The sequence below is a fragment of the Orcinus orca genome, chromosome 2, assembly GCF_937001465.1.
Source record: "Orcinus orca chromosome 2, mOrcOrc1.1, whole genome shotgun sequence".
Taxonomy (NCBI): Eukaryota; Metazoa; Chordata; class Mammalia; order Artiodactyla; family Delphinidae; genus Orcinus; species Orcinus orca.
This window is the reverse complement of record NC_064560.1, coordinates 144,656,975-144,681,579: the sequence shown is the minus strand read 5'-3', so window position 1 is coordinate 144,681,579 and position 24,605 is coordinate 144,656,975. Positions and strand designations below refer to the sequence as shown.

Genomic DNA, 24,605 nt, shown 5'->3' with positions numbered 1-24,605 from the left:
TATATAAAGCAAATATCAACAGACATCAAGGGAGAAATTGACAACAATATAATAACAGTAGGGAACTTTAACACCACACTTACATCAATTGACAGATTATCCAGAAAGAAAATCAATAAGCAACAGTTGTCTTAAATGACAAAATAGAGCAGTTGGACTTAATAGATATCTACAGTACATTCCATCCCCAAACAGTAGAATACACATTCTTTTCAAGGGCACATGGAACATTCTCCAGGATAGATCATATACTAGACCACAAAACAAGTCTCAACAAATTTAAGAGGATAGAAATTATATCAAGCATCTTTTCTGAACACTATGGTATGTAACTAGAAAAGAACTACAGAAAGAAAAATGGGAAAAGAACAAACCCATGGAGACCAAACATCATGCTACTAAAAAAAAAGCAATGGGTCAAGAAGAAATCAAAGAGAAAATCAGAAAATACCTCAAGACAAATGAAAACGAAAGCACAACTTTCCAAAATCAATGGGATGCAGCGAAAGCAGTTCTAGAAGGGAAGTTCATAGCAATACAGGCCTACCTTCAGAGACAAGAAAAATCTTAAATAAGCAACCTAAACTTCCATCTAAGGAATTAGAAAAAGAAGAACAAACAAAGCCCAAAGTCAGCAGAAGGAAAGAAATAATAAAGATCAGACAGGAAATAAAATAAAAACAAAAAATAGAAAAGATAAAACCAATATCTCCTTTTTGAAAACATAAATATTCATAAACCTTTAGCCAGGCTCATCAAGAAGAAGAGATAGAGGGCCCAAATAAACAAAATAAGAAATGAAAGAGGAGAAATAGCAATCAATACCACTGAGATACAAAAATCATAATAGAGTACTGTAAAGAGTTATATGCTAACACATTGGACAACCTAGAAGAAATGGACAAATTTCTAGAAATATATAACCTTCCAAAACTGAATCAGGAAATAATTGGCAATCTTCTCAGACTGATCATTAGTTTAAATTGAATATGTAATTAAAAAAAAACTCCCAGCAAACAAAAGTGCATGACCAGATGGCTTCACAGGGGAATTCTACAAACATATAAAGAGCTAATACTTATCCTTCTTAAACTATTTCAAAAATTTGAAAAGGATGGACTGCACCCAAATTCATTCTACAAGGCTACCATTACCTTGATACCAAAACCAGAACAGCACACTAAAAATTAGAAAATTACATGGCAATACCTCCAATAAATATAGATGTAAAAATCCTCAAAGTATCATCAAATTGAATTCAACAATATGTAAAAAGGATCATACACCATGATCAAGTGGGATTTATTTCAGGGATGCGAGTATGGTTCAGTATTCTCAAATCAATAAATGTGATACACCATATTAACAAAAGAAAAGATAAAATCACATGACAACCTCAAATATACAAAGTTTTTGAAAAAAATTGAAATCTATTTATGACAAAAAATTCTCATCAAAGTTGGTATAGAGTGAATCCATCTCAACATAGTAAAGTCCATTTATGACAAACCCACAGTTAACATCACACTCAAGGGTGAAAAGCTGAAAGTTTTTCCTCTAAAATCAGAATCAAGACAAGGATGCCCATTCTCACCACTTCTATTTAATATAGTATTGGAAGTCCTAGCCACATCAGTCAGAAAAGAAAAAGAAATAAAAGGGATCCAAATTGGAAAAGAAGAAGTGAAACTGTCACTATTTGCAGACATCATGATGCTATATAGAAAGAACCCTAAAGCCTCTCCCAATAAACTATTAGAACTAATGAATGAATTCAGTAAAGTTGCAAGTACAAGATTAATATACAGAAATTTGTTGCTTTTCTATGTACTAACAATGAACTATCAGAAAGAGAAATTAAGGAAAAAAATCCCATTTATAATGGCATCAAAAAGAAAACCTAGGAATAAACTTAACCAAGGAGGTTAAAGACCTATATATTAAAAACTATAAAATATTGATGAAAGAATTTGAAAATGATAAAAAGAAATATAAAGATATCCCTTATACTTGAATTGGAAGAATTAATATTGTTAAAGTATCTATACTTCAAAGCAGTCTACAGATGTAATTCATTCCCTATCAAAATACCCAGGACATTTTTCACAGAACTAGAACAAATAATCTTAAAATATATATGGAATCACAAGAGACCCATAATTGCCAAAGCAATCTTAAGAAAAAAGAACAAAGTTGGAGTTATCATGCTCTCTGACTTCTGACTATACTATTGGGTTGGCCAAAAACTTCGTTTGGGTTTTTCTATAAGATCTTGTGGAAAAACCCAAATGAACATTTTGGCAAACCCAATACAAAGCTACAGTAATCAAAACGGCATGGTACTAGAACAAAAACTGACACATAGGGCAATGGAACAGAATAGAGAGCCCAGATATAAACACACACTCTTATGGTCAATTAATTTACAACAAAGGAGACAAGAATATACCATGGAGAAAAGACAGTCTCTTTAATCAGTGGTGCTGGAAAAACTGGAGAGCTATATGTAAAAAAAATGAGATGAGAAAATTTTCTTACATCATATATAAAAATATCAAAATGTATTAAAGACCTAAATGTAAGACCAGAAACCATAAAACTCCTAGAAGAGAACATAGGCAGAACACCGTTTGATAAAAATTGTAGCAATAATTCTTGGATCTGTCTCCCAAGGCAAAAGAAAAGCAAAAATAAACAAATGGAACCTATTTAAACTTATAAACTTTTGCATAGCAAAGAAAACCATCCACAAAAAGACAAGACAACCTACTGAATGGGAGAAAATATTTGCAAATATATGACAAATAAGGGGCTAATATCCAAAATATATAAACAGCTCATACAACTCAATATAAAAAAAGATTAAAAAATAGGCAGAAGACCTTAATAGACATTTTTCTGAAAAAAGACATACAGATAGGCAGGAGGCACATGGAAAAAATGCTCAGCATCACTAATCAGAGATATGCAAATCAAAACCAAAATGAGCTATCATCTCACATCTGTCAAAATGGCTATCATCAAAAAGTCTACAAATAACAAATGTTGGAGAGGATGTGGATAAAAGGGAAACCTTGTACACTGTGGGTGTTTTGTACTTTTGTGCAGCCACTGTGGAAAACATTATGGAGGGTTCAAAAAACTAAAAATAGAACTACCATATGAGTATATATCCAAAGCAAACAAAAACACTATTTTGAAAAGATACATGTACCCTAGTGTTCATAGCAGCATTACTTACAATAGCCAAGATATGGAAGTGACCTAAGTGCTCATCAACAAATGAATGCATAAAGAAGATGTGGTATTATACACACACATACACACACACAATGGTATGTTACTCAGCCATAAAAAAAAACTGAAATTCTGCCATGCGCAACAACATGGATGGACCTAGAGAGTATAGAGTGAAATAAGTCAGATAAAGACAAATACTCTATGTCATCACTAATTTGTAGAATCTAAAAATTGAGACAAATAAATGTCTAAAACAAAATAGAAAAAGACTCATAAATATAGAAAACAAACTAATGGTTACCAGTGGGGAGGAGGGAGGGGGGAGGGACAAGATAAGGATGTGGGATTAAGAGACACTATTATGTATAAAATAAATAAGCAACAAGGATATATTGTAAAGCGCAGGGAATACAGTCAATATTTTATAACTTTAAATGAATTATAATTTATAAAAATATTGAATCACCATATTCTTCACCTGAAAATATTGAAAATTGCATACACTTCAATTAAAAAAAAGAAACATGATTTTCCAAAAATGAAGAATGAAGGCCTCACAACTGCTTAACAGAAAATGTGGAAAGCTCATGGAATTCAGCAGTCAACCTACTGACCAAACTCTAGGTCACCTAGGCAATAAATCACGTCTGTTTATTGCCCATTTCTGGATACCAGGAAATAAGTTAAATTACTGTTGCCTGAACAGTGCCATGAATGTTGCTGACTCTCCTCCATGTGGGAAAGCTTCCTCACCAATCTATCAACCTCCAGCTTGCTCCTTTATAATAACTAAAATAGCACTAAGATACATCTTGGATAGGAATAAGATTATGACTCCTTTCAGACAACAGTTACAGAAACACAGTACCAGGGAGCAGGTAAAGAAGGAAACTTACAAGCATTGTGGATGTGAATCAAGTAAATGGTTAGAACTGTGGCTGGTCCACTTAGATAAGAGGTAAAGATATGTAATGCTTTCTAAGAAACAATGGCAACAGCTGTATTGTCTTATGACCCTACTTATGCTGCATTTATCATGCCAAATTTTGATCAATTTGGAGATGGCAAGGCAAGGTCTCATCCTAGTTGGCATAAGGGATCTTTTGCCCTCTATGGGAGTTACCCTTGAGACAAACAAACTAGCCCAGAAAAACAGAAGGACTGGCTAGAATTCAAGTTCTTATTGCTCTGGATTGGGTTTGCAATGTTAATAAAGGTGACTTACCAGAGAATGAGAAAATGATATAAAGAAATCTAAATTCCATTGTCCCTTATATTGAAAATGGGTGAAATGCAAATCAAAACTACAATGAGGTATCACCTCACACCAGTTAGAATGGGCATCATTAGAAAATCTACAAACAACAAATGCTGGAGAGGGTGTGGAGAAAACGGAACCTCTTGCACTGTTGGTGGGAATGTAAATTGATACAGCTACTATAGAGAGAGGTTCCTTAAAAAACTAAAAATAGAATTACCATGTGACCCAGCAATCCCACTACTGGGCATATACCCAGAGAAAACCATAACTCAAAAACACACATGTTGGGCTTCCCTGGTGGCAGTGGTTGAGAGTCTGCCTGCTGATGCAGGGGACGCGGGTTCATGCCCCGGTCCGGGAGGATCCCACATGCCGCGGAGCGGCTAGGCCCATGAGCCATGGCTGCTGACCCTGCGCGTCTGGAGCCTGTGCTCCGCAATGGGAGAGGCCGCAACAGTAAGAGGCACACATACCACAAAAAAAAAACAAAAAACACACATATGTACCCCAATGTTCATTGCAGCACTATTTACAATAGCCAGGTCATGGAAGCAATCTAAATGCCCATCGACAGACGAATGGATAAAGAAGATGTGGTACATATATACAATGGAATATTACTGAGCCATAAAAAGGAATGAAACTGGGTCATTTGTAGAGACGTGGATGGATCTAGAGACTGTCATACAGAGTGAAGTAAGTCAGAAAGAGCAAAACAAATATCGTATATTAACGCATATATGTGGAACCTAGAAAAATGGTACAGATGAACCAGTTTGCAGGGCAGAAATAGAGACACAGATGTAGAGAACAAATGTATGGACACCAAGGGGGGAAAGTAGCAGGGGAAGGTGGTGGTGGTGTGATGAATTGGGAGATTGGGATTGACATATAGACACTAATATGTATAAAATGGATAACTAATAAGAACCTGCTGTATAAAAAATAAATAAAATTCAAACATTCAAAAAAAGAAAATGGGTGAAAGTTTGAAAGATATGTTCTTGGAAATGGAGCAGCAGTTGCCCCATATTAAGGAAGGCTCCTTGAAAATCGTTGCCACCCCATGCGTCAAGCAGAAGCGAGCCAAATGGTGCAAATCTCACAGCCCTAGTCCAAAAGCATGGGTCTATGGCTGCTTAGTAAATGGGTTCCCAAAGCTAAACAAATGGTGTTAGTAGTCACAACCATACCATATGATTCAAAACTTTGGGTAGACAAAAAACAACAGAAGTTCATTTAGTTGAAATAGAAGCAGTTGCTACAATATTGGAAACCAAAGGTAAATGCATCTTGTTTAATGGAATGGATTCAATCTCTCCTGTGTCCTCTAATCTTTCCCTCCTTATTAATGAACTTAAATTCTTTAGGGGAAGGTAGGAGAGAAGGGTGGAGAGAGATGTGGTCAAGTTTTCGCTGTCGCCAAGAGGGACCAAAAGTGCTATGAACTCACGCATTTTAGTATGTGGGAAACTCCAGAAAGAGGACGGACTCAAGCATTTATCAATCTGTTGGATTCAGGTGTCTAAGTGATCAACCTATTCAGTTTTGTGGAAGGAAGGGGGAACCCAGATTTAACTGGCAAATTGTAAATGAGGTTCCAATGGGGAAGGGAAGCTAACATGACCTTGTGCATGGTGCCCTTTGTGCCAACTCAATTTATAGTTTTAGCCACTTCTGAATGCATAATGTTATTATTTTGCTTGTTCTCTGAAAATATTAAATTATAGAAAGGATTATTTTGATCAGGAAGAATTCATGTATAGAAGTGCCAGTGGGACACATGGATAGCTCCAAATTTGTTTCCCAGTTCAGTCTCAGGCAGTCCAAGAAAAACAACATAGAATTTCAGTAGGGGAAATGGAAATCACAGCCTTGATTTAGAACTTAAACTCTACAGATGTAGTAAAGTAACATGATATCTCAATATAAAAGCCCCATATGGTCTACAGTTGGTGAAAAGACAAATGGAGGTGGAAGTTTACACAGGATTATCACCAACTAATTTTAATTTTGATCTTGCAGTCCTGGTTTTTCCAGATATCAAGGCGATAACTGAATCCATTGCAAAAGCTGATGATTTTTGATATGCTATCATGGACATTTCCAGCTCCTTCTTTTCTGCCCTCCTGTCACATAAAAACATGATCAATTTACATTTGTATGGCAAGGCCTCCAATATACATTTGCAGAACTCTCTCAGGAGTACTTAAACTTCCTTGCCTTTTGCCTCCAGAACCTAGGACAGGATTTAGTGCAAGTACCTCTACTGTCATATATCAAAAACTTTCACCAAAAAAGGATGCCTTATTGGTTGGCAAGTCAGAAGCATCCATATCAACAGCACTGACGGCACTATCTCACTTCCATCTGCAGAGCTAGCTGGAAATACCAGACAAAATTCAGGGGTCACCACATAAAGTTTACTGGGACTATGTGGGCAGATCACACTGTCAATCCTTTTGGCAGTTAGGGAAGGAAAAATAATTGCTGCCTGTTGAGACCCCCCCACACACACCTAAAAAGGACCTTGAAGGACACCTGAGGCAGTATGTGCTTCACTTGGACATTCTACCTAGTCCCTTATATCAGTGAAACTCCAAATCAGCATTCATTGAATGGGACCCAAACCAACAGGCTGTGCTATAATCTGTTCAGCAAGCTGTGATGTAACAGAGAAGAACAAACCTGACTCCATATCTGATCTATTCCTTTAGATCTAACCTTTGTTGCATGTGCTTAGTTATGCTGGCTCTGTACTTTTGTAAAAAAATGTTGCCTATTGTCTGAAATGTACATGATAGCCCATTCTCAAAGGCTCTGACTCCCAGGCTTGACCTTTAAAGGTATATCATTTTTCATTCATATAGAGAAAAAAGGTATGGAACAGATAATAGCATTTGTCTTGCTGGAGATTTATAGGAACATTGTGACCAGACCCTATGTGGATAGCTGCAAGAACAAAGGATTCCAGCAACAAGAAGTTTGCAACAACCAGCTACACACTCTCCTGTTAGTATAAAAGAAGACTAAATTTAACTCGAGTAAGATGGTTCTTTGGAACACTAGTCCACCATTTTCTTGGTCTGCTGGCTTTCCCTATGAAGTCACTATTCCTTGCCCTAATACCTTGTCTCTTGATTTGTTGGCCTGTCAAGAGGCAAGCAGTATGAGCTTTGACTCGGTAACAGTGACACACTCTATTTTGGGGGACTCATAACTCTGATATAATTCCATACATGCAAAAACATTTAAAATTTAGCCATAGGTTTAGAGATTGATACGTAAGTGGTAAAATTATAAGGAAAATAAGAAAATAATTTATGAAAGTAACTTTTACTGTAGTAAATACATTTTCTATACTTTAATTACTTGAATAAGTTCTATACTAATTAATTGATTTAAGTACTTCAGTGAAAATTTTGTATCCACAGGTGTGGGAAGATCCAGAAACTGCCATATCCTGGTTCTTTTGCAATTTGCTCTTTGGTTACATGCCATTTTCAATCTGCTTGATGGAAAATAACTTGACAAAATATTTTGGAGTCTGGAAAACTTGAGAACAAGCAAAGATTTTGGTATGGCCAAACCTACTGTTACCTTCAGTTTGTTTTATTACAAGCAAATCCACAATGTTGGTTTGCTATTAATAGCTGAGACAATATTGCTCATCACTGTGGAACTATTAAATTTTGAAGGAAATTATATATGCATTAAGACCAATACTTAGTGTTGATATTCTCAACTATATTTTTGATCATGGATCCCCAAATGAGTACTTTAAATGTGCTGGCTGGCAGAAGGAAAAAATCCATGGTGTTTTTTTGACCTACTTCCTACTTAAGATAAATAACTGAAAATCAGCAAGAGAGATACCTGCTGTGTGAATAATACGTGGAGAAGACTTGAAAAGGAACTCCGAAAATGAAGTTATAGTATTTATTTTAAACATATAATTGGAATATTACATGTATCTTTAAAAGACTATTCTCAAATATACTTTCATGATTATTATCCTCAACATAATATCTGCCAAAACTAACCTGAGGCAATGGAATTCAGAAAAATGATGACTGAGCAGAAGGAAAGAACTTGACTCATCACCGAGGAAAGACAAAATATATGGACTAGGTTAAAGATCATTTTCCAATTTCTTAAGCTATATATATTTTACTCAAAAAGGTTGTTTTTTATATGTAAATTGAAAAAAAGATTAGACATGCTCAGAATCTTCACCAAAATATCCATTCTTTTAAATGAATCCTGCTTGTTCAAAAAATGTCTGCCCTAAAGACACAGAAATTATAAATTGCTAAGTTAAGAAGCTAAATGTATATAATGCCATCAATTTCTCAAAACCAAGAACAATGCCTTTCTTTTTAATACAAAGGTTTTGCAAATTTTCAAAACTCTACCAAAATATTAACATCCTATGTTCACAAACCTAACAGCTACTTTGCTATTTGAGAAACAAAAGGGAAATTTATGATAAGGGCCACTGTATGCTACCATTAAAAGTAGTCACTGGTCTCATTTGAAGGAGGAAAAATATTGAGCCAATAGAGAACATGTAATTAGGTAGTCCAGTGTTTTTCAAACATTATGCATATGACTCATCTGGGAACCTTAAGAAAATGGAGATTCTGATTTAGTAGGTCTGGTGTGAAGCCTGATGTTTTGTTTTCAACAAGCTGCCAAGTAATGTCAGTGTTAGTGGTTCACTAACCACACACTTATATCGTTTTTTAGGAATCAAAAAAAGACAAGTGAAAAAAATTGAGTGACTTTCTCAAAATGTAGGCACACTAGGCAAGAGAACACTTTAGGGCCATGGGATACATCAAACCTCTCCAGATGAGGTAATTACTTGGTAAGCCAGACTGGGAAAGCCCCAGACATGAGTTAAGGTTCTCCAAGGGATAATTCTCATCCCAAACTTGGATCCATTTTAAATTTCAAAGCAACGTTTTTGTTTATTATTTTAAAGCTCTGTTGCTGCAGGGATCTGCCATTACTCCAAAGCCACAACTATTTTAGTTTCAGCAGTGGTGGTTCATGTCTGTCACTGGTAGATTTATTCAAAGTTATGTTTTTGAAAAGGAGAGGGATAAAAATGTAAAGAAATAAAGGATTTTAAAATGTAGAGAAGATTAGTTGTTTTAGCAGTTTGCATTTTCTAAAATGGGCTATCGAGTCAATTAACACTTAAACCATGTCTTCCTCAATACTTCCTCAAACACTGGTTGTCAATCCACCTATCAATGAAGTGAATTTTGTTGGGCTGAGATTTGACTTCTGGAAAGCCAGCAGTCTCCATTACTTTATGAAATTTATTTTTTTGAAGAATTCAAACACTGGAATAATGAAAGCTATTTAAAATGGTTTCTCCTTCCATTCATGAATTTTTGCTGTTGAAATACAAAGCTACAAAGCTCAAATTCATGTATTTGTACTATTCATTACTAATATATGCTCTATATAACTGATCTCAAACTTTTTTTTTTGACTTTTAAAAGCTACTTTTATTAAGGTAAAAACAGCAAATTACAAAGAATGAGGCTAGTGTAATTTCCTTAGCTCAAGGTTTTTTACAAAAGTTAATGACCTTGTACTTTAGTTCAAGAATAGTGGATTACAGGCTACTAAAATATTAAGTTTTATAGCTCTTTACTCCCAATTCCAGTGTTATTTGAGTTTGGGCAGATCCTATCTTCCCAAAGCTGCCAGGATGTGGTTGGGCACATATTCCTTCTTAGGCTCTGCTATGTATACATTCACTCCGTTTTGTGGCAGAAGCAAAGAGCAGATGTATCCAGTTTACTTTCATAGAATTAGTCATCAAATTTCATCATTTCTGTGACAGTAAAAATTCACCAATGAATATGTATATTTTAAAGATTTGAAATACGTTTTAACCTCTGAATATACTTGTTTTCCTCATGCTAAGGGCAGCCTTGAGTTATGATTAAAACACTCTGATAGCTATAGTTTAGCAAAACATATTCTCCCTGATCTCACAGAAATGATCTCAAACTTTCAAGTGCATACTTTCTGTTTTGAAGTATAGGAAATCAATTCATCCTTTTTGTTTATTTTTCTTATGACACTTAGTATACAGCTATAGACATTGTGGGTGCTCAATAAACGATTATGAACATATGAGAGTTTATATCTAAACTTTATGACTGATGTATTATAAATCTGAAATTTTGCTGCTTGGTTTTCACATGGTTTTAATGCTTAAGGGAGTAAGAAAAGAAACAGCTGCATCTCTATTATGACACAACCAATTGATGAAATCACTGGCCAGGTGGCTGATGGACCCAGTAGCAATTCTGGAACAAGTGTTAAGGCTCAAATTATGTTGGGCCACTTTTCCAAGCTTGATGTTACCCATTTGGTACAAGCATCTGAGAATGTTATTTTGTCATAAAGTATATCATGTGCTAAAGTCATTCTCTATAGATGGATTTGATGTTAATGTACTTTAGTTGAACAAAAAACTCAATTTGCATGCTCTATCCTTTTTTCATTTTTCATGCTGTTCAGTATCCCTTCCCTCTAACTTTTATGCTCTAATGAACATTTTTATCTCAACTTTATACATACTTTATACATAGTCACCTACCTATGTATTGTATAATAAATATACTATATATACTGCCTTTCTTGCTCTTGTGCTCTCTCTATATACATATGTATGGTAAATAAGATGTTGTAAACAAGTTTGACAAATTTTCTTCTCAGCCTCAGTTTACATCTATTTCATTTCACATATTTACTTTTTGTTATTAATTGAAAAGTTGAAAATGTGAAATTATAGTAAATACCATCTAAAGTGGACCATATAGTCAAAATTAGTTTTCAAATTTCATAATGTGTTTCTTGAGAAACTTTAAAAATCCTGAGAAAAATACAGGAAAGGAAACAAAGCCTGTATTTCTATTGCCTAATGATAGGTTTTGTTAGAACTTTAGGTTTTGTTAGAATTTTATTTCCTTTCTTCCTGTGCCTCCCATCTTAGATGTACAAACTCAGACATCACAAATTTACTTATGTTGTGGGATTCATTTTCTACATAAATTCTTGAATCATGCTATCCTTTTTATCATTATAGTATCGCATGGGAATTGTTTACAAGATTGTCTAATGATATTTTCTCATGTAAAGTAAGAATAAGTTATATAAGTATTATCTATGTTTGAACACTTTATTTACATGTAATTACTGCTTAGCTTACATATTAGCTATTAGATATTTAGAATTTGGAATTTTGTTGACATAAAGAATACTGACAAATTTTTATTTCCAGAAAAGTCATTTCATGCTCACACTAGCATTTAATTAGAGTGACTCTTTCAACTCACCATAATAAATGTTGAATATTAAAGAGTTTTTAAACTATTTCTAAGTGTTTATTCTTCTTAATCATATTTCTTTGTTAATCATATTTCTTAATCATATTTCATTGTTAATCATTTTTACACCATTTTACTTCCTAATAGTTGACTTGTCTACCAAGATTATCATGGAAAATATTACATGTTTTATTAATTTTCTGGAATATTAAAATATTTTGAATTATTATTATTGAATTATTCATGCTTTGCCCACACTATGGTGTTGTTATTGCATGTATATAAAATTTGATGTATATCAATTTTAAATGCTTATTTGCTTAGGTCTAGTGAAATTTATTTTTTTCATTTCTTTTGTTGTTTATATGCTTAGAAAGACACTCCCCAGACAAGATAAGGAAAATATTTACCACTGGTTATTTCCGGTTCTCTGTTTTTACATTTAATGATATACTTTAACCAGAATTTATAGGTGATGAGGATCTGTCATATTGTTTCCATAAATTCCCACAGTTATCTCATTTATTGAATGATCTGTTAATTATGCATTATTCAAATATATTATCTTTCTTTTAAAAATGTTTTATGTATTTTTCCAGTCATGATAGAGTAGCTCAATACAGTAAAAGCTAAAAAAAAAGCTTAAAAAATTATATACAAAGTCTCTTTTGAGACATCCACATAAATTAAAATCATTCTACTATCTTTGAAAGAAGGATAAGCTCAGGAAGTGAGCTCCACATTCAACTCAGCTCACTCCTGCAGGGCACTGTCAGAACCTGAGATCAGGGAAGTAGAGTCCAAATAGAGAACGATAGGACTTGGAGGAGAAAATGCAGAAATCAAACATTGGTGTTGACAAGGCTATTTGAGGGAGTAGGTAATAGAATGGGGGCACAGAAAAGGGGTTCTAAAAATATGCATGGAACTTCCCTTGGTTGCTGGCCAAACTCCTAAGTTCTGCATACTCAAGGTATGACCCAGATGTCTCAGCAGAAAACTGTTGCCTAGAGTTCTCCACAGAGATTTCAGAGACTACACAGAGCCACAAGATATTTGAGTACAGCCCCACTAGAGAGAAAAGTTTGTAATAAATACATAGTCAAGACTTTCAAATTCTTTAGTAATATGCAAAGCTTTCTCTGTCAATTCAGGGCACATATCCCCATAGTGGGTGACCCATATGACCTCCATGCAAATGATGATGAGGAACAGTGACAGAAAAGGTGCAAGAAAAATTCCATCCAGTAAAGAGAAATCTACAGCAATGATGAAATAATGTTAAACAATTATGAGAAGCCCTTGTATTATAGTGGAAGATACTCCTGTTTTTAAAATGAATCTATTTCTGGATGAAACTTTCTTGTCCATGAACTTTCATTGACAGAAAATGATCTTTAGGGCTTATGTCTGGGGGCTATAGAGATGAGCAGATTTCACAGCTCACTTTTTGCTCGGCAAGTTTGAGGGCCTCAAGTGTTGCTTTAGAAATTTTTTTATTGTGATATTCATTTTCTTTTCTTTTTTTTGAAAAAAAAGTTAGTAAGTCAGAATAGGTTATTCTGTATTGAACTCAGAGTGGTACAGACCTGAAAGGGCATTATTTCCACTCTTGAAATAAACTAACATATAAAGCCTAGAAAAATTTCAAATTAAGGATTTTATTGAAGCCAATGGAGAACTGCAGTCATGGGGCAAACAACTGAAAACTGAAGGGAGACAGGCACATACTAGAATTGAATCACTTGCTTACCTGGGCCAAACATTGTAGGACACTGTATAACCCCATGAGAAGACTCAGCTAGACAATTTTAATAAATTGATGAGGACTAAAGTGAAAGTGGGAAACCCCTATGTGGCATGAACATAGGGGGATTTGTACCTTATTCCAGGCTTTTCCATCAAGGAACACTAGTGAGTGCTCACAGTGAAGGTTGAGGAGAATTTTGAGAAATAGTCCCCATGATATTGGCTGAGGGAAGAGAATAGCAGCTATTGATGATATTCCATCCCAAACAGCACCCCCTATACCATTTATAGAATCAAAACTTAAGTCTCCAGAGGGAAAAGGAAGTGGAAATGGTTTCCAGAGGGTATAAGAGATTATCTACAGCAGCTTGGGGCAGAGCCACAAAAACAACCAAAACTTCACCCAAATTTACGTCACCTATCTCCCCTAAATAACAAATCCTTAATATACATAGTCAGGAGCAATGGAATTATAGTCTGAATACACTGTTGGAAATCCACTGCAGCTGTCAGAAGGGAATGGGAAAAAAACAGCTTTAGCCTGTGGAAGAGCAGGAATGTGTACTAGTTCTGGCATTGTATCTGGAGGAAGAGCAACACAGTAGGCTGAATGACCCCCCAAAACTGTTCACATCCTAGTCCCAGAACCTGTGATATGTTGTTAGCTTACATTATATAAGGGACTTTGAGAACGTGATGAAGAGTCTTTCAGTGATGAGATTATCCTGGACTCTCTGGTGGGCCAGATGTAATAACAAGGGTCCTTTTAAGAGGAAAGCAGAAGGATGAGAGTCAGATAAAGCTGACATAATGAGGTAACTAAAGGATAAAAGAGGAAAGCATAAACAAGACAAAAAGACAACCCTCAGAATGGGAGAAAATATTTGCAAATGAAGCAACTGACAAAGGATTAATCTCCAAAATTTACCAGCAGCTCATGCAGCTCAATATCAAAAAAACAAACAACCCAATTGAAAAATAGGCAGAAGACCTAAATAGACATCTCTCCAAAGAAGATATACAGATTGCCAACAGACACATAAAAGGATGCTCAACATCATTAATCATTAGACAAATGCAAATCAAAACTACAATGAGGTATCACCTCACACCAGTCAGAATAGCATCATCAAAAAATCTTCGAACAGGGCTTCCCTGGTGGCGCAGTGGTTGAGAGTCCGCCTGCTGATGCAGCGGACACGGGTTCATGCCCCGGTCCGGGAAGATCCCACATGCTGCAGAGCAGCTGGGCCTATAAGCCGTGGCTGCTGAGCCTGTGCGTCCGGAGCCTGTGCTCCGCAACGGGAGAGGCCACAACAGTGAGAGGCCCGCATACCGCAAAAAAAAAAACAAACTTCAAACAATAAATGCTGGAGAGGGTGTGGAGAAAAGGGAACCCTCTTGCACTGTTGGTGGGAATGTAAATTGATACAGCCACTATGGGAACAGTATGGATGTTCCTTAAAAAACTAAAAATAGAACTACCATATGACCCAGCAATCCCACTACTGGACATATACCCTGAGAAAACCATAATTCAAAAAGAGTCATGTACCACAATGTTCATTGCAGCTCTATTTACAAAAGCCAGGACAGGAAAGCAACCTAAGTGTCCATCAACAGATGAATGGATAAAGAAGATGTGGCACATATACACAAGGAATATTACTCAGCCATAAAAAGAAATGAAATTGAGTTATTTGTAGTGAGTTGGATGGACGTAGAGTCTGTCATAAAGAGTGAAGTAAGTCAGAAAGAGAAAAACAAATACTGTATGCTAACACATATATATGGAATCTAAAGGGAAAAAAAGGGTTATGAAGAACCTAGGGGCAAGACAGGAATAAAGATACAGATGTAGAGAATAGACTTGAGGACACGGGGAGGAGAAAGGGTAAGCTGGGACGAAGTGAGAGAGTGGCATGGACTTATATATACTACTGAAATAGATAGTGGGAAGCAGCCACATAGCACAGGGAGATCAGTTCGGTGCTTTGTGACCACCTAGAGGGGTGGGACAGGGAGGGTGGGAGGGAGACGCAAGAGGGAGGAAATATGGGGATATATGTATATGTATAGTTGGTTCTATACAGAAACTAACACACCATTGTAAAGCAATTATACTTCAATAAAGATCTTAAAATAAATAAATAAAATCATGTGCATTCATTATTTGAATATACAATTTTAAAATGATTTTTAAAAGAAATAAATGTAAACCACATCTGGGGGGGGAAAAAAAGGATAAGATACTGTGTTATAAAGATGGAGGAAGGGTCCACAAGCTAAGGAATGCAGGAAGCCTCTAATGGCAAAGATTCTCCCCTGTAAGCTTCCAAAGTAACACAGCTCTGCTGACACCGCGATTTTTAGCCCACAAGACACATTTTGGAAGTATGATCTGCAAAACTGTACCATCATAAATTTATGTTGTTTTAAGCCATTAAATTTATGGCAATTTGTTACAGTAGCAATAGGAAACAAATACAGAATTATCAACCATTTATTGCCAAAATCAAATTTTGTGAACAATTCCTCTAGTAAATCTGCCATACCATACAACTGCTATTGCTATGCATTTTTAATTGAATTCTTCAACTGCAAAAGTTAGAATGAGATGTGATGAAAAAACCGGAGGTTAGAGCAATGGACATTGAGGATGGAAGAAGCAGCCCTCGGCCAAAGAATTCCCCTAGAAACTGGAAAAGTCAATAAAACAGATTCTCCCCTGAATCCTCCCAAAGGAACACAGCCCTGACAATGCCTTGATTATAGATTTTTGACCTTCAGGATGATACAATAATGATTTTACTTTGTGGTGTTTTAAGCCACTGATTTTGTGGTAGCTTACTATTTTGTGGTAGCTGCTATAGTAGATAGCAGCTATAGTAGATTTCACAAGATCCCTTCTGAAAGTCACACCACCAAGAAAAGGGTTCAGAGTATCTACTTAAGACTGAATCTTTGTCACAATAATCAGAAAACACCCCATTTCCCAGCCCCTACCGCCAGGCAAACAAGCATCAAATGAAAATAATAGGAACAGCCAAAAAAACTGCAAGAGAAAGATTCTTTCTGGAGAGCAGCAAAAATAAATAATTTTTTGAAAAGTCTTACCATGCATAGAGAAAAGTTTAAACTGGGCTCAACATCAGATTAGAATAACAGGAACCTAAAAGCCTAGCCAGAAAAAAAGGTGTACTCATCTCCAAACAGAAAAAAATGTTTATATCAATATTATTGTGCTATATAGCACACCTAGATTTTAACAAAAAGTAATGTGGCACACCAAAAGACAAGAAGGAACACAGTCTAAAGAGACAAAGCAAATATTGAGATAAGAATCAGATATGACACAGATTTTGGAACTATCAAACAGTAAATTTAAAATAATTATGATGAATATGATAAAGGCTATAATTGAAAAGTTATAAAACATAAATATTAGATAAATAATTCCCTCAAAGATAATAAAACGTAGAGGAAAGAAGCAAGCAGAAATGCTAGAAATAAAACTATAGTGACAGAGATTGACTATCTTTGACAGATTCATCAGATTAGACACTGCCAAGGAAAGAATCAATAAGCTTGAAGAAGAACTTGTATAATCAGAACTACCCGACTAAAATGGAAAGAGAAACAAATATTGAATAAAAAACAGAACAGACTATCCAAGAGCTCTGGGACAATACCAAATGGTCTAACATATGTAATTAGAAGCCTAGAATGAGAAAATAGAGGTTGAAGATATTTGAAGAAATAATGTATAAGAATTTTCCAAAACAGTGACAGACACTAAACAGACCTATCAAGCTCAGAGAGCACCAAGCAGAATTCATATGAAAAGCAAAGCAAAATCTTGAAGGCAGATAGAGAAAAAGAGCACACTACCTCTAAAAGAAAAAGGGTGAGAATTATACCAGACTTCCCATCATAAAGCATAAATAAATGGTTTAAGTAAATAACTCACCCATAAATAAAGTGATATCTGCAAGCTGCTGAAAGAAAAATGTTCAAACAGAATTCTTACCTTGCAAGAATGTTTCAAAAGTGAAAGAGAAATCATTAAATTGATAAACCTCTAGCAAAAATAAAAAGAAATAAATCATGAATGTTAGAAATGACAGAGCATCATTTGTACAGAACTACAGACACTGTAGCTATTAAAAGGACATCAAGGTAATAGTATGAACAACTATTTACTCATAAATGCAATAATTTAGAAGAAATGGATCAACTCCTTCAAAACTACAAGCTAGCAAAACTAAATCAAAATGAAATAGATAAACTGAATAGTACTGTAATCATATTAAATAAATTTTTAATTAAAATTTTTTTGTAAAACAAATCTCAGAAAACTTCACTGGAGAAATCTTCCAAATATGTAAAGAAGAATTAATACTAATTTAGCAAATCTCTTCCAGCATATAGAGGATGAAACATTTCTCAAATCAATGTTTGAGGCCAGCATTACCCTGGTAACAAAATCAGAACAAAGCATAACAATTAAAGAAGTTTCTCTATCATAAAATTATATGTAAATGTCTTCAAGAAAATATTAGCAAACTGAATAATCTAGAGTTGTATGGAAATTGTATACCATGACTAAATAGAATTCATTCTAAGTATACAAAGTTGATTTAATATTTGAAAACCAACCAAAATAATCCACCATATCAACAGGCCAAGGAAGAAAAAGCATGTGATCACATCAGTTAATTCAGGAAGAGCATCTGACAAAATCCAACATCAATTTATGATAAAAAAACTATCAGGACATTGTAGAGGATATTTTTTATCAACTTGATAAGATCACCTAGTAAAAAAAAATAAACCTACAACTAACATTGTACTTAATGATGTAAGACCGAAAGCCTGCCTTCTAATTTTGAGAACAAAGAAAGTATATCCATTGTCACCACTCTAAACAGTAGTGATGTTCCAGCCATTAGAACAAAAAGAACACGAGAACATATAGCGTATGTTTTAGCCAGCACAATAAGGCAAGACAAAGAAATTAAAGGCCTGCAGATTGAAAAGAATTTTTTTTTTTTTTTTGCAGGTGACATTATGGTCTACATAGAAAATCTCAATCTCCAAAAGTCTCTGTGAATAGACTTTTTCGTTCAGAAAGTTCACAGGATACAAGGTCAACAACAGGAAAATCAATCGCATTTCTACATAATAGCATGTAGAAACCAAAGTTAAAAATAATAGTACTATTTCCAATAATTCATAAAAATGAAACACTTTTGCATTAATCTAACAAAACTTGTACTGGACTTTTAAGCTGAGTACTTTTTAAAATTACTGATATTCAAAAAATATCTAAACAAGTAAAGGTATACTGAGTCCATGGAGTGAAAGACTTGACATACTAAAGATATCTTGCCAAATATATGTGTAGTTTAACACAATTCTTACAAAAATTCCAGAAAGATTTTCTTTTTTGCATATATAGACAGACATACTAAAACTTGCATGGAATGACAGTGGACTTAGAATAGCTAAAACAATTGACATTAACATCTACTTTATACTCATAGTAATCAAAGCAGTGTGGTATTAGTGGAGAATAGACACACAGATTAATGTAATAGAATGGAAACTCATAAATAGATCCACACCAATATGCCTAATTGATAAATACAAAAGCAATTCAGTGGAGGAAGAATAGCCTATTAAACAAACAATGTGGAACAATCGGACATTTGTAGGGAAAAAAAGGAACTTTGAACTAAATTTCAAACTTTATACAAAAATTAACTAAAATGAATCACTTTTGGAGAACTTCTAGGGAAAAAAACTCAGAAAAATCTAAGCTTTTAGAAAAAAAATAGAAGAAAAACTCAGGACTTAAGGGTTGGTAAATAATTTTTAGACTCAAACCAAGAGCACAACCCACAAAAGAAAACCTTTATAAAAAATGGATGTTATTAAAAACTTTTCTCTGCAAATGACTCAGTCAAGAGCATAAAAAACTAGCTGCAGACTGGGAGAACATATTTGCAAACTATATATCCTACAAAAGCTTTGTGTCTAGAAGACGTAAAGAACTCTCAGGGGGGTTTCCCTGGTGGCACAGTGGTTGAGAGTCCGCCTGCCGATGCTAGGGGATACGGGTTCGTGCCCCGGTCCGGGAAGATCCCACATGCCGCGGAGCGGCTGGGCCCGTGAGCCATGGCCGCTGAGCCTGCGCGTCCGGAGCCTGTGCTCCGCAAAGGGAGAGGCCACAACAGTGAGAGGCCCGTGTACCGCATGAAAATATATTTCACCTAAGAGGACCCATCAATAAGCATGAAAACATGTCTAACATCATTAGCCTTTAGAGAAATGCAAATTAAAACCACAATGAGATACCACTTCTCTGTCAGAATGACTAAAATGCACAATACTGATAATACTATATGCTGACAAGGATGGAGAGAACTAGATTACTCATACATTGCAGGTGGGCATCTAGAATGATACAGCCACACTGAAAAGACTACAACAGTCTTTTTACAAAACTAAACATTTACTTACCATATAACCCAGCAATTGTACTTTGGGGCATTTATTCCAGAGAAATTTAAAAGTTATATTAACATGCACATACAGGCACAAACAAAAAACAAAGAAAAAATTGTTAGCAAACCACGTTCCTTTTACCTGATGCACAGCAAGCCAAACCGCTGAGAAGCTGAGGTGTGCAGCAGAGAGGATTTATTCCCAATGCAACCAAATGAGAAGGGAGAACAAATCTCCGAACCTCCACCTCGAGGGCAAGGACCTTAGGAGGTTTGTGGGATAAAGAATAAAGAAGCAGGGCATTCTGAGGTATGGGGAGCTTGGGGAGGGTGGGGAAAGGTGATTGGAAAAAGGTGCAGTAATCTTCTCAGGTGTAATTAAGCTGCAGGCCTCTGCACATTTAAAAATGGAGGTGATTAGCATGTTCTGAAGGTGGAGTTTTGGGTCTTCTGATGTCAAAAGGTCACTGGGCGGACACTCCTTCAGGCCAAATAGGAGGGTCTCTGGTCCTATCCAGTCTTACTAGACACAGCTGACTCCAACTTCAACTATAACTAGACACAGCTGACTCCAAGTTGCTGAAAAACAACTCCAGCAAACATCTTACTGTTTAAGCTACCTGCTGCTTGGAGGACACACAAGTCTTAAAACTACCTTGATTAGTGAAGGCAGGTGAAATGGATTTGACTAATGATTAGGCACGGTTTCAAATTCACACTCAAATATTCATAGCAGCTTTGTTTCTAATAGTCAGCAACTGGAAACAACCCAAATGCCTTTCAGTGAGTGAATGGTTAAACAAACTGATATATCTATATCATAGAATACTGCTTAACAATGAAAATTAAATTAAACATTTAAAAGGAATGGATTCTTGATACATGCAACAACTTGGATGTATCGTAAGTCCATTATGGTAAGTGAAAACGCCAATCTCTAAAGGTCCCGTATTGTGTAATTCCATTTATAAAAAAGTCTTAAAATGACAAAATTATAAAAAAGGAGAATAGATGAGTGGGTAGATGGGGCTAGAAATAGTGAGGAGCAGGGTGTTTGGGGGAAACTATAAATGAGTAGCCTGAGAGAGATCTTTGTGGTGATAGAATTGTTCTGTATCTTAATTGCAGTGGTAGACTACACAAATATCTACATCTCATAAAATGACATAGAATTATATACTCACATTTTCCCAGTGTTAATTCTTTGGTTTTGATAACTATACTTTTAACAGATGTAACCACTGGTAACATTTGATGAAGGGTACATGAGAACTCTATGTACTATCTTTGCAACTTCCTGTTACCTGGAATTAGTTCAAAATAAAGTTTAAAAATATTTGAAAAATGGGAAAAATATCTGAGCAGAACTTTCACCACAGAATATAAATGGATAGCAAATAAGCACATGAAATATACTCAATATCACTGCTCATTAGGGAAATGCAAATAATACCATGAGATACCAGTTCACACTCACTAAAGGGCTGTAATCAAATAGGGAGACAATATTAAGTTTAGATTGGGATGTAGAGGAACTGAAACACTCACACATTGCTGGTGGGAATGTAAAACGGCACAGCCACTTTTGAAAAGTTTGGTGACTTCTTATAAACTTAAAAATACACTTACCGGGCTTCCCTGGTGGCGCAGTGGTTGAGAGTCCGCCTGCCGATGCGGGAGACACGGGTTTGTGCCCCGGTCTGGGAAGATCCCACATGCCGCGGAGCGTCTGGGCCCGTGAGCCATGGCCGCTGAGCCTGCGCGTCCGAAGCCTGTGCTCCGCAAAGGGAGAGGCCACAACAGTGAGAGGCCCGTGTACCGCATGAAAATATATTTCACCTAAGAGGACCCATCAATAAGCATGAAAACATGTCCAACATCATTAGCCTTTAGAGAAATGCAAATTAAAACCACAATGAGATACCACTTCTCTCTGTCAGAATGACTAAAATGCACAATACTGATAATACTATATGCTGACAAGGATGGAGAGAACTAGATTACTCATACATTGCAGGTGGGCATCTAGAATGATACAGCCACACTGAAAAGACTACAACAGTCTTTTTACAAAACTAAACATTTACTTACCATATAACCCAGCAATTGTACTTTGGGGCATTTATTCCAGAGAAATTTAAAAGTTATATTAACATGCACATACAGGCACAAACAAAAAACAAAGAAAAAATTGTTAGCAAACCACGTTCCTTTTACCTGATGCACAGCAAGCCAAACCGCTGAGAAGCTGAGGTGTGCAGCAGAGAGGATTTATTCCCAATGCAACCAAATGAGAAGGGAGAACAAATCTCCGAACCTCCACCTCGAGGGCAAGGACCTTAGGAGGTTTGTGGGATAAAGAATAAAGAAGCAGGGCATTCTGAGGTATGGGGAGCTTGGGGAGGGTGGGGAAAGGTGATTGGAAAAAGGTGCAGTAATCTTCTCAGGTGTAATTAAGCTGCAGGCCTCTGCACATTTAAAAATGGAGGTGATTAGCATGTTCTGAAGGTGGAGTTTTGGGTCTTCTGATGTCAAAAGGTCACTGGGCAGACACTCCTTCAGGCCAAATAGGAGGGTCTCTGGTCCTATCCAGTCTTACTAGACACAGCTGACTCCAACTTCAACTATAACTAGACACAGCTGACTCCAAGTTGCTGAAAAACAACTCCAGCAAACATCTTACTGTTTAAGCTACCTGCTGCTTGGAGGACACACAAGTCTTAAAACTACCTTGATTAGTGAAGGCAGGTGAAATGGATTTGACTAATGATTAGGCACGGTTTCAAATTCACACTCAAATATTCATAGCAGCTTTGTTTCTAATAGTCAGCAACTGGAAACAACCCAAATGCCTTTCAGTGAGTGAATGGTTAAACAAACTGATATATCTATATCATAGAATACTGCTTAACAATGAAAATTAAATTAAACATTTAAAAGGAATGGATTCTTGATACATGCAACAACTTGGATGTATCGTTAAGTCCATTATGGTAAGTGAAAACGCCAATCTCTAAAGGTCTCGTATTGTGTAATTCCATTTATAAAAAAGTCTTAAAATGACAAAATTATAAAAAAGGAGAATAGATGAGTGGGTAGATGGGGCTAGAAATAGTGAGGAGCAGGGTGTTTGGGGGAAACTATAAATGAGTAGCCTGAGAGAGATCTTTGTGGTGATAGAATTGTTCTGTATCTTAATTGCAGTGGTAGACTACACAAATATCTACATCTCATAAAATGACATAGAATTATACACTCACATTTTCCCAATGTTAATTCTTTGGTTTTGATAACTATACTTTTAACAGATGTAACCACTGGTAACATTTGATGAAGGGTACATGAGAACTCTATGTACTATCTTTGCAACTTCCTGTTACCTGGAATTAGTTCAAAATAAAGTTTAAAAATATTTGAAAAATGGGAAAAATATCTGAGCAGAACTTTCACCACAGAATATAAATGGATAGCAAATAAGCACATGAAATATACTCAATATCACTGCTCATTAGGGAAATGCAAATAATACCATGAGATACCAGTTCACACTCACTAAAGGGCTGTAATCAAATAGGGAGACAATATTAAGTTTAGATTGGGATGTAGAGGAACTGAAACACTCACACATTGCTGGTGGGAATGTAAAACGGCACAGCCACTTTTGAAAAGTTTGGTGACTTCTTATAAACTTAAAAATACACTTACCGGGCTTCCCTGGTGGCGCAGTGGTTGAGAGTCCGCCTGCCTATGCGGGAGACACGGGTTTGTGCCCCGGTCTGGGACGATCCCACATGCCGCGGAGCGTCTGGGCCCGTGAGCCATGGCCGCTGAGCCTGCGCGTCCGGAGCCCGTGCTCCGCAACGGGAGAGGCCACAACAGTGAGAGGCCCGCGTACCGCAAAAAAAAAAAAAAAAAAAAAATACACTTACCACATGACAGCCTTCTTCTAGGTATTTTCCCAAGTGCACTACAATGTTATGTTCACATAAAGCTGCCTGTGAAGCTTTCCAAAAACTGGAAATAAAACAAGTTGTATTTCAACAGGTGAATGAATAAACAAACTCTGGTACATACATAGAGTGAAATATTGCTCAACCATTTAAAAATATTAGCTATAGATCCTTTTAAAACATGGATGACACATGTATTTTGCTAAGTAAAAGAAGTCCGACTCAAAAGACTACGTTTTGCATAATTTCATTTATTTCATTCTGGAAAATGCAAAACTATAAGAAAAGAAAATGGATTAATGCTTGTCAGGATTTGAGGGAGAGCAGAGTGGTTGATGAGATGGGGACAGCACAAGTCTATTGTTTGGGTGGTGGAATTGTTCTGTACAGCATTGTGTTGGTGCATCTGTCTGCATCTGTCAGAAACCATGGAAGTATACATCAAAAAGAGAGATTTTTACTGTATGCACTTAAAAAAAACAACCAACTAGGGTGTCGGGGGATGCAGGGATGGAATAGAGACTGTCAGAAATGAATC

At 35.9% G+C, this 24,605-nt stretch overlaps 1 long non-coding RNA gene across 2 annotated transcripts in view; it reads right to left on the bottom strand.

The window, feature by feature from the left end:
* Positions 1–22,525, bottom strand: part of LOC117201395 (uncharacterized) — a 72,092-nt gene extending 49,567 nt beyond the window's left edge. The window contains exon 1 of one of the 2 annotated variants that reach the window (XR_007475453.1): positions 22,335–22,525. This is a non-coding gene — a long non-coding RNA (uncharacterized LOC117201395). Of the gene's footprint in view, positions 1–20,259; positions 20,460–22,334 lie in introns of those variants that run through there. The other variant, XR_004483412.2, reaches the window with a different exon arrangement.
* Between the last annotated feature and the right edge of the window lie 2,080 nt (positions 22,526–24,605).